We start from the raw sequence: 15,594 nt of genomic DNA, 5'->3' as shown, positions 1-15,594 counted from the left end.
AGCTATACTGTTTTCAAGCCCAGCGATTAATTTGATGACTATTATTCTAAATTCACTTTCTGTTATATTATTTAAATCCTTTTTGATCAGCTCATTAGCTGTTGTTATTTCCTGGAGATTCTTCTGAGGGGAATTCTTCCGCTTGGTCATTTTGGATAGTCCCTGGCGTGGTGAGGACCTGCAGGGCACTTCCCCTGTGCTGTGGTGTATAACTGGAGTTGGTGGGCGGAGCCACAGTCAGACCTGATGTCTGCCCCCAGCCCACCGCTGTGTCCACAGTCAGACTGGTGCGTGCCTTCTCTTCCCCTCTCCTAGGGGCGGGATTCACTGTGGGGTGGGGTGGTCTGTCTGGGCTACTTGCACACTGCCAGGCTTGTGATGCTGGGGATCTGGCGTCTTAGCTGGGGTGGGTAGGCAAGGTGCATGGGGGCAGGAGGGGCAGGCTTAGCTTGCTTCTCCTTAGGTGATCCTCTTCAGGAGGGGCCCTGTGGCAGCAGGAGGGAGTCAGATCCGCTGCCGGAGGTTTGGCTCCGCAGAAGCGCAGAGTTGGGTGTTTGCGCAGAGCGAGCAAGTTCCCTGGCAGGAACTGGTTCTCTTTGGGATTTTGGCTGGGGGATGGGCGGGGGAGATGGCGCTGGCGAGCGCCTTTGTTCCCCACCAAACTGAGCTCTGTCGTCCGGGGGCTCAGCAGCTCCCTTCCCTTTGTCCTCCAGCCTTCCTGCTTTCTGAGCAGAGCTGTTAACTTATGACCTCCCAGCCGCTATGTCGCGCTTGCTGTCGGAACACAGTCTGTCAGGCCCCTCCGCTTTTTGCAAGCCAGACTCGGGGGCTCTGCTTGGCCGGCGAGCCGCCCCTCCGCCCCGGCTCCCTCCCGCCAGTCCGTGGAGCGCGCTCCGCCTCGCCGCCCTTCCTACCCTCTTCCGTGGGCCTCTGGTCTGCGCTTGGCTCCTGCGACTCCGTTCTGCTAATCCTCTGGCGGTTTTCTGGGTTATTTAGGCAGGTGTAGGTGGAATCTAAGTGATCAGCAGGACGCGCGGTGAGCCCAGCGTCCTCCTACGCCGCCATCTTCCCTCTCTCCATGCTCACGACTTCCCTCTCTCTTTTTAAGCTTATTTATTACGTGAAAGAGAGAGACAGTGCAGGTGGGGGAGGGGCAGAGAGAGAAGGAGAGAGAGAGAATCCCAAGCAAGCTCTGCGCTGAGAGCACAGAGTCTGACACGGGGCTCAAACTCACGAAACCGCGAGATCATGACCTGAGCTGAAACCAAGAGTCAGAGGCTTAACAGACTGAGCCACCCAGGTGCCCCTTACCCTTTTAATGGCAGGATCTGTTGTGGTATACCAGGTTTTATTTTGATATTGGTGATTTTTGTCTCCATTTTTATCCTTGTAAGTATTGTTATCGTTTTATATATTTTTTAATTTTAGACAAAATTTTGCCTCATTGATTTTTCCTGTTGTTTTCCTGTTTTCAATTGCATTCATTTCTTTTTTTTATTATTATTATTTCCTTCCTCTTCTTTCGGGTGTATTTAGTTCTAATCTTGAGACAGAAGCTTACATTGTTGCTTTGTGGCTCTATTAATGTTGATTCAAACTTGATGGTTCAATGTTATTCAGTCCTTCCATATCCTTGCTGTTGTTCTCCCTAGAAGTTCTATAATTACTGACAGTGGAGTATTGAAGTCCCCAACTGTGGATGGAGATTTGCTTATGTCTCCTTTCAAAACTATAGTGTTTGTATCATAAATATTGAATCTCTGTTGTTGGTACATATGCATTTAGCATTATATGTCATTGGTGAATTAATCTGTTTTATTATGATGCAACATCATGTTTCATCTTTTTATCTGAACTCTTATCTGAAATCTTCTTTAATTGATATAAGTACAGCCACACTTACTTTTTATAGTTAATATTTGCATTATATATCTTTTTCCACCCTTTTGTTTTCAAACTATCTATGACATGGGTGTCTGAGTCTTGAATTTCTCATATGCAGTGTATATTTAGTTCATGTTTTTTAATCCAATCTCTTTAAACTTTTTCAGACCATTACATTTGAGGTAATTATTGATATGTTAGACCTACATCTGCCATTTTATTACTTTTGCTTAATCTTTCTGTTGCTCATACCTCTGTTTTCTTCCTTGCTTCTGTTACTTGAACATTTTATGAAATTTATTATTTATTTTCAATGATTTTGAGCACGGTGTTTTATAGAGTTTTTAATGTTTACCTTAGATATTGCCATATACAAATTTAAAATACCAAAACCTACCAGTGTCCATGTTTTATCACTACGTGTGAAGTATCGAAACTTTATTTACATTAGGTTCCCTCATATCACCACTTATTAAGTATAATTGCCTTAAGTCTTTTCTCTACATTGAGCACTGCATCAGATGATGTTACAATTTTTGTTTCAAACTTAAAATATCACTAAGGAAATCATAAACAGAAAATCTATTATGTTTACTTCTACTTTTACACATTTAATTATTCTATTTTTCTTCATGAATTTTCCAAGATGTTTCTTTTGTTTTGTTTTTGGGGGGAAATCTTCCTTCAGTTATGCTTTAAGGATCAGTCAGTTATCAACAAGTTCTCTTGGCTTTTCTTCATCTGAGAATTTCCTCATTTCTCTTAAATCTTGAAGGAAATTTTTGTTGGTATAGGACTTGGAATTTATAGTTCTTTCTTATAAGCACTTTAAAAATGTTATGTCACTTCTTCTGGCCACCATGGTTTAAGAGGATAAATTTTCCATCATTTAAATTGTTTTCACCTATAAGAAAAGCAGTTGCTTTTAGAATATTTTTTCTTTGTCCCCAGTTTACAGAAATTTAAACATGATGTATCATGGCATGATTTTTTTAGTTTATCTTGAAATCCTCTCAGCATATTAGATCTGTGGGTGTATGTCTAATGCCGTGTTTGGGGATTTTTAAGTGATTATTTGATTAAATGCTTTTTTCAGCCATGAATTTGTACTCCTTCAACTCTGATGATACAAATTTTAGATATTATTATTATTATTAAGTTATTTCATATGTTATCAAGGCTCTGTTCAATTTTTCTTCATTGATTTTCTCTCTATGGTTGATTAAGTAAATATTATTGATCTATCTTCAAGTTTACTGCTTCTATTATCTGTTACCTTGACTGTAGTATCTTGTCCAACCAGCATGTTTTTTTTTTATTTTAGTTTAATTTTCAGTTTTATGATTTCCATTTGGTTCTTTTATATATTTGCTGAGTTTTTCCATCTGTTTCAAGAGATTTTCTACTTGATTATTGAAGTTTATTTATGATGGCATCTTTAAAATCCGTGTCAGACAAAGGGCTAGTATCCAAAATCTATAAAGAGCTCACCAAACTCCACACCCGAAAAACAAATAACCCAGTGAAGAAATGGGAAGAAAACATGAATAGACACTTCTCTAAAGAAGACATCCAGATGGCCAACAGGCACATGAAAAGATGCTCAACATCACTCCTCATCAGGGAAATACAAATCAAAACCACACTCAGATATCACCTCACACCAGTCAGAGTGGCCGAAATGAACAAATCAGGAGACTATAGATGCTGGAGAGGATGGGGAGAAACGTGAACCCTCTTGCACTGTTGATGGGAATGCAAACTGGTGCAGCCACTCTGGAAAACAGTGTGGAAGTTCCTCAAAAAATTAAAAATAGACCTACCCTATGACCCAGCAGTAGCACTGTTAAGAATTTATTCAAGGGATACAGGAGTACTGATGCATAAGGGCACTTGTACCCCAATGTTTATAGCAGCACTCTCAACAATAGTCAAATTATGGAAAGAGCCTAATTGTCCATCAACTGATGAATGGATGAAGAAATTGTGGTTTATATACACAGTGGAGTACTACAGGGCAATGAGAAAGAATGAAATACGGCCCTTTGTAGCAACGTGGATGGAACTGGAGAGTGTTATGCTAAGTGAAATAAGCCATACAGAGAAAGACAGATACTATATGTGTTCACTCTTATGTGGATCCTGAGAAACTTAACAGAAACCCATGGGGGAGGGGAAGGGAAAAAAAAGAGGTTAGAGTGGGAGAGAGCCAAATCATAAGAGACTCTTAAAAACTGAAGACAAACTGAGGGTTGATGGGCGGTGGGAGGGAGCGGAGGGTGGGTGATGGGTATTGAGGAGGTCACCTTTTGGGATGAGCACTGGGTGTTGTATGGAAACCAATTTGACAATAAATTTCATATATTGGAAAAAAAAGAAGAAAATGAATAAATAAAAAGTTTTCAAGTAAAAAAAATAAATTAAATAAATAAAATCCTTGTCAGATAATTTCAACGTCTGGTTCTTTTTGGGACTAGCACCATTTGATTATCTTTTCTCATTCCACTTGTGGTTTACCAGTTCTTTCTATGACATGTTATTTTTTTATTGTGCTCTCTACATTTTGTTTATTATATTATATATTATTATATGGGTCCTATTTAAATCTTCAAGTTTAGTAGATAATTGTCCAATTTGTTTCTCTCTGCTTTATTCTTCAACTGTGACTGGTTCTCCCCCTCATTCCCTGCTAACGCCATCTGCAGTGGTGGAAGGCACATCTCTGGGCATTCAACAGTCCCTACAACATTCTGGGCAAAGGAAGGGCAGAAGCCACTGGGCATGAGTTGTCTCATGCCCCTGAGTGTAGGGCTTCTTTGATGCTGTCACTGTGGATAGACTGGTCCTTCTGCCAGTAAACTGGTTGTGTGGTATTGACTGGGATGACCAGGGCTTGGCTGATGCTGGTGTGGATTTGACACTTGAGTCTAAGTTGTGGAATGAAGGGAGATGGTGAGACTAGTTCAGACCACCCACTGGAACTCCCTTTGTGAAACAGGAGTGGGATTCCACACTTGGTCCTGCTTGGGCTTCTCTTTTCCCAATCCTGTGGACATGGAGAGAAGGCTTTTCATTTGTCTTTTCTTGGGGGTAGGGGAGGATGTTGGCTTTCAAGCCTGCATGATGCCCAATTCAAGAGCACATGGGAGATAAAAATGAAGTACTGGTAACTCACAAACCACTGGTACTCAAGCCCTAAAGTCCCTAACCTTTTACTTTCTTCTCTCTAGTCTTCAGAACTATCTCATTGTTTGTTATATAACTTGCAAGGAATTTAGTTGTATTTGTAGGGAAGTATAGACAAGACCACCCATCAGAAAAAGTAAATCTGTACCATCTTGTTCTGGAACTGGGCAGGAATGTCTTTTGCCTTTTATAAAGTTGAATAAAATATGACCTAGTGTGGGGAAATGAGTGACAATCCCATTTAATCGCTGGACTCAAATGCAAAGCATATGTATTCTCCATTTCTTGAGAAAAGGCAAGAGGAAGGCTACCTATCTATAATAATGACCAAAATATTTCTCCAACATTTCCTTGCAACGTCTGGAATTATAAAATAATTTTTCCCTTGAACTGATATCTGGGTCTCTTAAGTTATCTTTCTTAATGGTGAAAGATGTTTGCAAACTTTAGTCATTAACATTTTGGTGAAATTAGTTTATTTGGCCATGACAGTCACTTCCAGTTAGAGTCTATGAGGTTGAATGAAAAGAGAAAGGCTAATACTTCATGGGGCCCCACACTGTGGATCCCTGGAAGACAAAAAGGCAAAAGACAGCTGTAAGAACCAGAAAGGGTGGCTTGGGGGAGGGAAGGGTGTTGGAAGAAGACAACTGAGTCTGATGCTACAAAGTCTCAGGTTCAATTGCTTAAGGTAGTACAAAGGACTGTCCCCATTCACCCAGAGAATACCTCACTTACCACTCTCTCTACCTAGCCCAGATTTACCTTCTTGGTGATTCTGTTATTTGGTAATTGAGTTGGTTTAAGTGTCTGTGCTGTTTCCCCATTGGCATATAATCCCTATGTGTATAGTGTCCTTTTCTGTCTACTGTACCCTTGGCACCGAGAAATTTGCCTCAAATACAGAAGCTGAGCTCAATGCCAACTCCAGGAAAATCAACACTCAACTATCATGGGACAGCATCCAGGTTCAGTTAAAACTGTGAAAATGTGGGGGAAAGATGAATAATTACTCAATCAAGTGGGGCTGAGCACAAGGGCCTAACTGCTGCAAGAGGGGGAACAAGCCTGGGGACAGTGAGAAGCGCACCCTCCATCCCAGCATTTCCATCAGCACTAGCCCTGAGGCTGAGAGGAGTACTTGAAGATGGAGTAAGGGTCTGGGGGTTGTCTGGATCTATTTATTAAGGAATTAGATCATCTTTGATAACCTAGACAACATCAGTTAGGTAAGATATGAGAATAAACATCAGCATGTCTAAAATAAGAGTGCTAGACACTGAAGTAGACTTCCATTACTGATGAATTCTCAGTTATTAATATTAGCATTTCGCAAGTGAGACATCTATATTTTGGAGGAAGCTTCCCCAAGATCACACCATCTCTGTGTTGGCATGAAGATTTTGAACCAGCTCACCCTGACTACAAAGTGGAGTCTCTGAACTACATGTTCCCACTCTCCTACTGTTCACACCTCAGAGCATATGGTCAAGGAAGATGTAGAGCAATAAAATTAAATATAAGTACATTTAAAAGTATTGGAAGGGATGACTGAAGAGCAGGAAAGGGCAGTGTTTATTAAACAGGAATATTTGAATAAAAGCTAAATAATTCTGGGGCGCCTGGGTGGTGCAGTCGGTTAAGCGTCCGACTTCAGCCAGGTCACGATCTCGCAGTCCGTGAGTTCGAGCCCCGCGTCAGGCTCTGGGCTGATGGCTCAGAGCCTGGAGCCTGTTTCCGATTCTGTGTCTCCCTCTCTCTCTGCTCCTCCCCCGTTCATGCTGTCTCTCTCTGTCCCAAAAATAAATAAAAAACGTTGGAAAAAAAAAAGCTAAATAATTTTGAATTATTATTTGAATTTTAAAATTCAAGTGCACATATATTTTCATTGAATGAAAAAGATAACAGTGGGATTAAGTATAGTAGTACTAGAAAGATTTGAAGACACTGGCCAGAATTCAGTGCAGAGTAGTAAGACAGAAAACATTAAAAATAATTCATGTTCAGTGTGCCTGGGTGGCTCAGTCAATTAAGCATCTGACTCTTGATTTTGGCTCAGGTCTTGATCTCACCATTGTGAGATTGAGCCCCATACCAGGCTCCACACTGTGTGAAACCTGCTTAAGATTTTCTCTCTCCCTCTCTCTCTCTCTCTCTCTCCCCTTCTCCCTCTGCCCCTCCCCACTTGTGCTCTTTCTCAAAATAAAAAAAAAAAATGATGTTAATCCAGAGATGAACTTGTAATGAGCTTGGAAATCATCACTACCATCCTTACCAGAAAAAAAGCTAGGTAAACTTGAACCCATCAGAAAACTGAGGTCACAAGGCAAACAACCACCCTGAAATCTGGAGAGACAGACACATCCAGAGATTTCCAGCACCCAAGAGTTGCTTACCTGGAGTTGTTTACATGGTTTAAGCCTCTGAAGTCACAAACCTGTAGAAATAAATGGTCATTTTGAGAACTTACTGGAGGTTGAATGTGGACTAATTGAATGGGAAACTCCAGGGAAGCTTCTGTATTAGGGGCTTTCACACCTCCATGAGTCTTTCTTTTATAAGGTTCTTATGATAAGGATCTGTGAAAAATACACTGGAAGGGGAATGGAAATATTAATTGTCAAACATACCCACAACCTTCTTCTTCCCCTTAGTCTCCAGGGGGAATGACTTTACCAGGGCACAATTCTGAAGCCCTATCCAATCTGGGAATGGTATTCTTCCTGAGTCCAATTTCCTTTGGCCTCCCTATCTCACATAAGAAGAAATAAAACAAAGTCAGCTGGGCACAAGCATGATGCAGTCAAGGAAAGGAATCAGAGGGAAGGGGAAGTGGGAGAAAGTTGTGTCAAGACTACTGCCTGAGAAAAAGCCACTGAATTACGAGCCTTCATCAAAAGATTCTAAAATGCTCCCATACCCAAACCCTTTCCCCACACCAATTCTCCAAAATTACAGTGGATTACATTGGAAAGAGCTACAAGACAACTTTTCTTTGAGGGGTAGTTTATAGGGAAGCCTCAAACCAAGATGAGAGATGAAAATTTGAAGACACTAGCGCTGACAACTACAACAAGAATTAAATACATCTCACCTCCTAGAAATAACAGCAGAGGGAGCCTGGGTTGCTCAGTCAGTTAAGTGTCTGACTCTTAGTTTTGGCTCAAGTCATGATCTTCTGGGATCAATCCCTGCATTTGGCTCTGTGCTGATAGCACGAAGACTGTTTGGGGTTCTCTGACTCTCCCTGTCTCTGAACCTCCCCTGCTCTCTCTCCCTCTCTCAAAATAAATAAAATTAAAAAAAATAGCACGAATTCTCACACTAAAGACCTGCTATCTCAGCACCAGTTACCCACTAGAACATGTCTGCTTGCAACAAAAAAAAAAAATCACAAAGCATGCAAAAACATAAGAACAAACAGTTTTTGACAAAGAGACAAAGAAAGTATAAAAGCCATATTCATATGGGACACAGATGTTGAAATTAGCAGGCAAGGAATGTAAAAGAATTAACATGTTAAGGACTCTAATGCATAAAGTACAAAATTTGCAAAATCAGATATGAATTGTCACCAGAGAAACGGAAACTATAAAAAATAATCAAAAGAAAATCATTGGCATCAAAATCACAGAAAAAAATAATGAAGAATACCTTTTACAGGCTCATCAGTAGGCTCAGCACAAAGAATCAGTAATTTTTAAGAAAAGTTAATAGCAACTTTCCAACCTAAATGCAACGACAAAAAAATTTTTTAAATATAATAGCTCTAAGAGATCCAAAAAGTCAGGGAAGTTATTAAAAAGTGTAACGTTCATGTAATTGAAATACCAGATAGAGAAGAGAGAGGATGCCATAAGAAATACTTGAAATAACAGTGACTAAGAATTTTCCAAAATTAATGACAGGCCAAAAAACATGGAGCTCAGAGAACACTAACAACACAGAGAGAATCTTGAGTGAAATCTGAAAAAAAAAAAACTTACACAGAAATGAGGATAAAAATTATATTAGACTTCTCATAAGGAACCACATAAACAAGAAAAGAGTGGAGTTGTAAAATATTAAGGAGTGCACTTGCTGTGATGAGCATTGGGTGTTGTATGGAGGTGTTGAATCACTATATTGTACACCTGAAACTAATATTATGCTGTGTGTTAACTAACTAGAATTTAAATAAAAACTTTCAAAAATAAATAAATAAATAAAATAAAATGCAAGGGGAAAATGTCATCCTAGAATTCTATATCCAGTGAAATTATATTTCAAAAGTGAAGGAGAAATATTTCCTTAGCAAATTATAACTGAAAAAAAAATCGTAGACAGCAAATGTTCTCCGGGGGAAAAAAAATGTTAAAATAATCTTTTCAAGCAAAAGAAAAAAATAACACAGACCAGAAATCTGGATCTACATAAAGTGAAGATGAGCATCAGTGAAAGAATAAAGGTAAAATAAAATAATTTATTGTTTGTATTCTTAATTGATCTGAAAGATAATTCAATGCTTAAAATAATAATAATAATAACGGATGATTATAGTATATAAATAAGTGAATTCAATGACAGCAACATTCCAAGAGATGGGTGGGGGAAATTATAAATATAAGGTGACTAGAGTAAATGTTAAGTAGTATAGTACTATTTGAGAGTAGATTTATATTAGTTAAAAATGTATAAAGTAAGCTCTAAAACAATCACTATTTTTAAGTATAAGTAATATGATGAGAAGAGATAAAGTAGAGTCATATAAAATGCTCAATTAAAACAAAAGGCAGAAAATGAGAGGAAAAAAGAAACAAAGAAAAAATGCAATAGACAGAAAGTAGTTGCAAGATGGAAGATATTAGTCTAGTTATATCAATAATCATTTAAAATGTGAATTACCTAAGCACACCAAGTAAAACATAGAGATTGTCAGAGTGGGTTAAAACAACAACAATAACAACACCCAATTATATGTTGACTCTAAGAATCCCATTTTAAACATAAGGACACAGGTTAAAAATAAAGAGATAAAGTAACATATGCCCTGTTAGCACTAATCAAGAGAAAGCTGCAATAGCTATATTAATTCAAGAGAAAGTGGACTGCAGAACAATGAGGCTTAGTAGAGTTAAAGGAAGGACATTATTTAATTATAAAGGGGTCAATTCTCTAAGAAAAAAAAGCAATCCTAAATCTGTGAGCATCTAACAATAACAAAAAAAGTATAAAATTTTTGAACAATCACTGATTAGAAGTGAAAGGAGAAAAAATAAATCCACTGTAATAGTTAATGATTTCAACATGCTTCTGTCAATAATTTACAGGTTAAGCAGGCAGGAAAAAAAATGTGTAGCTGAATAGCACTGTGAATCAAGTTAATCTAGTGGACACATACAGAATAGTCCATACATCTGTAGAAAAATACATATTCTTGTCAAGCTAATATGAAACATTTATGGCCATATTCTGGACCATAAAAACACACACAAATTTAAAGTAATAGAAATAATAAAAAGTATGTTCTTAGATGAAATGGAAAAAAAAAATAGAAATCAATAGCATAAAGATAGCTGGAAATTTCCCCAGTGCTTGGAGATTATACAACACATCTCAAAAATTAAATAGCAAAAAAAATTTGTTTTAATTCAAGAGAAATTAAAAATTTTGAATGAAATAAAATGAAAATGCAATTTATCAAAGTGGGGAAACAGCTAAAGCAATATTTAGAGTAAACTTTGTACAATTAAGTGCATATTTTTTTTCTTTTTTTTTTTTTTAATTTTTTTTTTTTTGTCAACGTTTATTTATTTATTTTTGGGACAGAGAGAGACAGAGCATGAACGGGGGAGGGGCAGAGAGAGAGGGAGACACAGAATCGGAAGCAGGCTCCAGGCTCCGAGCCATCAGCCCAGAGCCTGACGCGGGGCTTGAACTCACGGACCGCGAGATCGTGACCTGGCTGAAGTCGGACGCTTAACCGACTGCGCCACCCAGGCGCCCCAGTGCATATATTTTTTAAAAAGAAAAATCTAAGGGCCCAGTTTGGCTCAGTAGGTTAAGAATCCAACCCTTTATTTTGGCTCAGGTCATGATCTCATGGTTCCTGGGATTGAGCCCCACATCGGGTTCTGCATTGACAGTACAGAGCCTGCTTGGGATTCTCACTTTGCCCCCATCTAAATGAATGAATGAATGAATAAATAAATAAATAAATAAATATTTAAAAAGAGAAAGATCTAACATAAACTACCTGAGCTTCTACCTTAAGAAATTAGAGAAAAAATAAACAAAATAAGCTGAAACACACAAAAGAATGTAAATAATAAATATTAGAAGGAATTCAATATAGTTGAAAACAGAAAAACAGAAAACCAACAAGATCAAAAGCTAGGTCTTTAAAATAAACGATAAATTAAAAAATCGTCCTATCCATCTAACCAAAAGAGAAATACACTTGAAGTACAAGTTAACGGTATCAGAAATGAAAGTGATCCAACTACTGCTGATCCGTGGACCTAAAAAAAAAAAAAAAAAAAAAGATAAATGAATACTGTGAACAACTTTATGCATCCAAAGTTGACAACTTAGATGAAATGAATCAATTCTAGAAAGAATGAAATGAGAAAAACCCACTCTAGGAGAGAGAAATAACTTGAATAACACCATACCTACTAAAGAAATGGAATTAATAATTAAAAGCTTACAAGGCCCATGGAGTTCCTTTGAGGAATGCTACCAGATATTAGAAGGAAAATTAATATCAATTCTCCAAAGTTTTTTTTTTACGTAATAGAAGGAGAAGGAACACACTCCAATTCAATTTTTTGAAAATGGAATTTATATAAATACAAAGCAGCTAAACAAATTAAAACTATGATATTAAGAAAATACTAGTAAATCAAATCCAGTGAGATACAAAAATAAATAATACATCATGACCAAATATGGTTCATTCCAGGAATATAACCTATTTAACACTTGAACATCAAAAAACAGTCTAATACATTACATTAGCAGACTGAATAAGAAATGAACATATTATCCTATTAATAGATGCAGGAAAGTCTTCAACATAATTCAACATGCATTCATCATCATCATCATCATCATACACTCTCAAAACCTTAGGATTAGGAAGGCTCTTCCTGCAATCTCTATCAAAATAACACCAGCAGGCCTAAGCAGGGAAGATGATGGCGTAGGAGGACGCTGGGCTCACCACATCCTGCTGATGACTTATATTCCACCCACATCTGCCTAAATAACCCAAAACACTGCCAGAAGACTACAAGAATGGACTCTCTGGAGCCAAGCATAGACAAGAGGCCCACAGAAGAGGTAGGAAGGGTGGAGAGGCGGTGCTCACTACATGGACTGGCGGGAAGGAGCTGGGATGGTGAAGGGGCTGCCCACCTGGCAAGGCAGAGGCCCTGAATCTGACTTGCAAAAGCAGAGGGGCTGGAGGGAATGAGTTCTGACAGTCAGCAGAACTTAACTTGGAATGTTATAAGTCAACAGCACTGCTGAGAGAGCAGGAGGGCTAGAGAACAACAGGAGGGAGAGTTGTTGAGCCCCAGAGGAGAGAGCTCAGCTCCGCAGGGAACAAAGGTGCTGGGAAGCGCCATCTCCCTTGCCCATCCCCCAGCCAAAATCCCAAAGGGAACCAGTTCCCATCACGGAACTTGCTTGCACCACGCAAACACCCAGGCTGTGCTTCTGTGGATCCATCCCTCTGACAGGTCTGCCTTCCTCCCAGTGCCGCAGGGCCCCTCCTGCAAAGTCAAAACGAGTTGAGGCTGCCCCTCTTGCCACTGTACACCTTGCGGATCCACCCTGGTTAATACACCAGATCCAATAGAAGCAGCACCACAATCCTGGCAGTGTGCAAGTAGCCCAGACAGGGGCCACACCACTCCACAGTGAGTCCTGCCCCTGGGAAAGGGGAAGATAAGGTACACACCAGTCTGACTGTGGCCACAGCGGTGGGATGGGGGCAGACATCAGGTCTGACTGTGGCCCAACCACCAACACATGTTACTCCAGACAGCACAGGGGAAGTGCCCTGCAGTTCCACCCCACTCCATGGACTATCCAAAATGACGAAATGGAAGAATTCTCCTCAAAACAAACTCCAGGAAGTAGCGACAGCTAACAAACTGGTCAAAAATGATTTAGGCAATATAAAAGAAAATGAATTTAAAATAATAGTCATAAATTTAATCGCTGGGCTTGAAAAAAGTATACAGGACAGCAGAAAATCTATTGCTACATAGATCAATGGACTAAGAAACAGTCAGGAGGAGCTAAAAATGCTACAAATGAGCTGCAAAATAAAATGGAGGCCATCACAGCTCGGATTGAAGAGGCAGAGGAGAGAATAGGTGAATTAGAAGATAAAATTATGGAAAAAGAAGAAGCTGAGAAAAAGAGACATAAAAAAATCCAGGAGTATGAGGGGAGAATTAGAGAACGAAGTGATGCAATGAAACGTAATAGTATCCATATAATAGGGATTCCAGAGGAGAGAGAGAGAGAAAGGGTCTGAAGGTGTACTTGAACAAATCATAGCTGAGAACTTCCCTGATCAGGGGAAGGAAAAAAGCATTGAAATCCAAGAGGTACACAAAACTCCCTTCAGACATAAATTGAATTGATCTTCTGCATGACATATCATAGGGAAAGTTGCAAAATAAAAGGATAAAGAGAAAATTCTGAAAGCAGATAGGGATAAACATGCTCTAACATATAAAGGGAGACTGATAAGACTCGTGAGGGATCTGTATACCGAAACTTGGCAGGCCACAAAGGAATGGCAGGAAATTTTCAATGTGATGAACAGAAAAAATATGCAGCCAAGAATCCGTTATCCAGCAAGCATGTCATTTAGAATAGAAGAGATAAAGGTCTTCCCAAACAAGCAAAAACGGAAGGAATTCATCACCATTAAACCAGCCCTACCAGAGATCCTAAGAGGGATCCTGTGAGACAAAGTACCAGAGATATCACTACAAGCATGAAACCTACAGACATCACAATGACTCTAAACCCATATCTTTCTATAATAACACTGAATGTAAATGGACTAAATGTTCCAACCAAAAGACATAGGGTATCGGAATGGATAAAAAAAACAAGACCCATCTATTTACTGTCTACAAGACACTCATTTTAGACCTGAGGACACCTTCAGATTGAAAGTGAGGGGATGGAGAACTATCTACCATGCTACTATAAGTCAAAAGAAAGCTGGAGTAGCCATACTTATATCAGACAAACTAGTCTTTCAATTAAAGGCTATAACAAGAGACGAAGAAGGACATTATATAACAATCACAGAGTCTATCCATCAGGAAGAGGTAACAATTATAAATGTCTATGCGCCAAATATGGGAACCCCCATATATATAAAACAATTAATCACAAACATAAGCAACCTGATTGATGAGAATATGGTAATTGCAGGGGACTTTAATACTCCACTTAGAAAAATGGATAGATCATCTAGACACAGGATCAATAAAGAAACAAGGGCCTGAATGATACATTGGATCAGATGGACTTGACAGATATATTTAGAACTCTGCATCCCAAAGCAACAGAATATACTTTCTTCTCGAGTGCACATGGAACATTCTCCAAGATAGATCACATACTGGGTAACAAAACAGCCCTTCATAAGTATACAAGAATTGAGATCATACCATGCATGCTTTCAGACCACAATGCGATGAAGCTTGAAATCAACCACAGGAAAAAGTCTGGAAAAACTCCAAAAGCATGGAGGTTAAAGAACACACTACTAAAGAATGAATGGGTCAATCAGGCAATTAGAGAAGAAATTAAAAAATATATGGAAACAAATGAAGATGAAAATACAACAATCCAAACGCTTTGGGATGCAGTGAAGGCAGTCCTGAGAGGTAAATACACTGCAATCCAAGCTTATCTCAAGAAACAAGAAAAATCCCAAATACTAAATCTAACAGCACACCTAAAGGAAATAGAAGCAGAACAGCAAAGGCAGCCTAAACCCAGCAGAAGAAGAGAAATAATAAAGATCAGAGCAGAAATAAACAATATAGAATCTAAAAAAACTGTAGAGCAGATCAACGAAACCAAGAGTTGGTTTTTTTGAAAAAATAAACAAAATTGATAAACCTCTAGCCAGGCTTCTCAAAAAGAAAAGGGAGATGACCCAAATAGATAAAATCATGAATGAAAATGGAATGATTACAACCAATCCCTCAGAGATACAAGCAATTATAAGGGAATACTATGAAAAATTATATGCCAACAAACTGGACAACCTGGAAGAAATGGACAAATTCCTAAACACCCACACCCTTCCAAAACTCAATCAGCAGGAAATAGAAAGCTTGAACAGACCCATAACCAGCGAAGAAATTGAATCAGTCATCAAAAATCTCCCAACAAAAAAGAGTCCAGGAGCAGATGGCTTCCCAGGGGAGTTCTACCAGACATTTAAAGCAGAGATAATACCTATCCTTCTCAAGCTATTCCAGAAAATAGAAAGGGAAG

General features: G+C 38.8%; 1 long non-coding RNA gene across 2 annotated transcripts in view; it reads right to left on the bottom strand.

The window, feature by feature from the left end:
- LOC147578382 (uncharacterized) overlaps nucleotides 1-15,594 on the bottom strand; it is a 67,998-nt gene that overhangs the window by 19,601 nt on the left and 32,803 nt on the right. Inside the window, exons 2-3 of one of the 2 annotated variants that reach the window (XR_015254252.1) lie at nucleotides 7,467-7,507; nucleotides 4,489-4,930 (exon numbers count right to left, since the gene is read on the bottom strand). This is a non-coding gene — a long non-coding RNA (uncharacterized LOC147578382). Of the gene's footprint in view, nucleotides 1-4,488; nucleotides 4,931-7,466; nucleotides 7,508-15,594 lie in introns of those variants that run through there. The other variant, XR_015254253.1, reaches the window with a different exon arrangement.

The sequence above is a fragment of the Puma concolor genome, chromosome C1 (genome assembly GCF_028749965.1).
Source record: "Puma concolor isolate L17-30 chromosome C1, mPumCon1.1.hap2, whole genome shotgun sequence".
In the NCBI taxonomy this organism is placed as follows: Eukaryota; Metazoa; Chordata; class Mammalia; order Carnivora; family Felidae; genus Puma; species Puma concolor.
Note: the sequence above shows the minus strand (reverse complement) of the source record. Positions and strands in the feature narration are given on the sequence as shown.